The sequence below is a fragment of the Lactuca virosa genome, chromosome 4, assembly GCF_052849685.1.
Source record: "Lactuca virosa cultivar CGN04683 chromosome 4, Lactuca_virosa_CGN04683_v6, whole genome shotgun sequence".
Taxonomy (NCBI): Eukaryota; Viridiplantae; Streptophyta; class Magnoliopsida; order Asterales; family Asteraceae; genus Lactuca; species Lactuca virosa.
In genome coordinates this window covers 410883585-410886182 of record NC_136429.1, presented here as the reverse complement: position 1 = coordinate 410886182, position 2598 = coordinate 410883585, and the positions used below count along the sequence as shown (strand labels likewise).

General features: G+C 36.0%; 1 long non-coding RNA gene across 1 annotated transcript; it reads right to left on the bottom strand.

Moving 5' to 3' along the window:
• Window positions 1–386: 386 nt before the first annotated feature.
• On the bottom strand, window positions 387–1347 carry LOC145169077 (uncharacterized). The gene is made up of 3 exons (XR_013742282.1): window positions 1181–1347; window positions 749–1097; window positions 387–655 (listed from the first exon to the last, which is right to left on the bottom strand). It is a non-coding gene; the product is annotated as an uncharacterized LOC145169077 (long non-coding RNA).
• Between the last annotated feature and the right edge of the window lie 1251 nt (window positions 1348–2598).

Sequence of the window (2598 nt, the reverse complement as noted above, 5' to 3'; positions counted from 1 at the left end):
ATACATTTTCCCCTAATCATACTAAATGTAATAATGAATGGCAAATTTTTTCAATAATACGTACCTCCAATCCAATTAAGTAAATGTCATTATTACCACCGACATAAATAAATAGTGGAAGTGATAAATTTAGTTTCAAACTAGAAAAGTTTCCCATGCATGGGTTGGAGGGTTTGGATTTGTGTTTGTGTTAAAACTTATTGGCTTTGTTGCCCAATCAAAATATTGACTGAATAAACCCAATTGAAATTTGTAAGGTACTCCTATTATAACACATATATTACCTGTTTGCATAGTTGAAGAAAATCACGACATGTGAATTTGTGGTTGATAACATGCTCCAACTTTAATAGGGAATATGGTCATATTTTCAGGCAAAAAGTAAGTGTAAAGAACACAGAAAACACTAAAACCATAGATTCAACCTATGTGTAAATAAAGTAAGAACCAACCCAACAAAATATTGGTCCCCAATTGAGAATTAAGCAGCAAAAGAACAAAAAGAAAAGAACCGATTTTCTTTGGGCTCCCTTTTTTGTTGCCCAATAGTCTGAGAAGGAATAAGATAAAAAATTACACCAGATACCTTCCTTTTTCAAATCATGTGTGTCAATCTCTTCTGCAAATGGGTACTCTACAGCTCCCTTTCTTCGCTCTGCTACATTTTTTTTACAGTGAAAACAACAAATTAAGATTCGATGTGGAAACAAAGTTGAATATACAGAACCCAAATTGGATGGAACATTACCGGAAGGAAACAACGGTTTGTCTTCGAGCCTTCAGATGTCGTACTCAACTCCAAAACCAAAACCAAAACCGGAAAAGAAATTATGGGTCAGATAGTTATCTAAAAGAGATTGAACCCTAATCAGAATCAAAATCAAAATCAGAAGAAAACCTAAATTAAAGGTTCGATTTCAGAAAGTGGGATTGTTCATACCTGGGTCCTAGAGTAGCAAATAGAATTGCTCATGGGTATCGCAGGCGTAATCCGTTTTCTTTGTACCTGAAATAGCCTATACCCAAAAGCGTTGATGCCGACGGCGACGGTCGTTATGGTGGGGGCGGTGTGAGTGTAGAACGACCGAGTTAAAGAACTGAAGAAAATGAGAGATTCAATTTAGGGCATGAAATCGCTGAAGGAATGAAGATAATTGAAGTCGATGCAATATATTGAGACCTGAGTATGTCTTTGATGGAAAAGCAAGGGTTCGCCGATGAATCTAGATCAACTGGTATGTTTGTTAAACGGATGAGGCGGTGGGTATCACTGTACGCATATTAAGGGAGAAGCCGATGATGAGCGGTGGAACTAACCGATGTTGAGTAGGGTAACACGATGAACAGTATCTGTGGTCTGTTACTGTTCATAAGGGAACACGAAATTAATATAGGGATAATGACTTGATAGTGTAAGATACTTTTTGAAATGTACATATTTAATCCTTATTCTTTTTTTTTTTGTAAAATAAACCCTTATACTTTATTCTTTGTAACAATGCAATCCTTGTGACCGGCTATACCCGGTATACCGGTCATATACGGATTTTCTTTTAGGGAAAATGACTTGATAGGGTAAGATATTTTTTGAATTGTACACATTTAGTCCTTATTTTTTTTTTGTAAAATAAACCTTTATACTTTATTAATATGTACACATTAGGTCATTTTCACCGGATTCTACAGGTTTTGCTGATGTGGAAGCACAAGTGGCACTAAATAGCAATTAATTAGCTTAGTCACCGGAGGTGGGTGATCCTCCAGCAACAAGAAAAGGGCGGCGACCCTTCTCTTTCTCGTCTCTCTTCCTTCCGGTCGAACAGCAACAGCCAAACACCCTTTACCTGTTGTGTTTCTCCGATCTGTCTCTCTTTGCCTCCATCTTTGAGATATGTTGCTAGAAAAAGAAGAAAGAATCGACGAGGGGGCTACCAGAGCAGCTCCTCGCCGCCAACTACCGTCTCTACTTCCTCCTGCCTCCCCCTTCGACCTTGTTGTTTTTGCCATCATTCCTCCTTGCTACCAGTGATGTGTAGGAACACACAAAGGAGTCGCCGGAGATCGGGGTTCTCCCTCTTTTTCATGATGAATAAAAGTTGGAAAAATCTCGTTGTGGATATGTGGATGCCACCTTGGTATTTCATTTCAACAAAATAAAAGAAAGGGAAAATGACTTGATAGGGTAAGATACTTTTTGAAATGTACACATTTAGTCCTTATTCTTTTTTTTTTGTAAAATAAACCCTTCCACGTCAGCAAAACCTGTAGAATCCGGTGAAAAGGACCTAATGTGTACATATTAATAAAGTATAAGAGTTTATTTTACAAAAAAAAGAATAAGGACTAAATGTGTACATTTCAAAAAGTATCTTACCCTATCAAGTCATTATCCCAATTAATATATATATATATATATATATATATATATATATATATATATATATATATATATATATATAAGTTCAATTGAGAAAATAAAAAAGGTTGAGAATGGGGGAATCATTCTCAGCCACTCATTTAATCTAAGCATAAAAGACACGGTGACAAACTTGTAAATATGATAATAACCTTCAATCTCAAATACGTAACATCGATTTC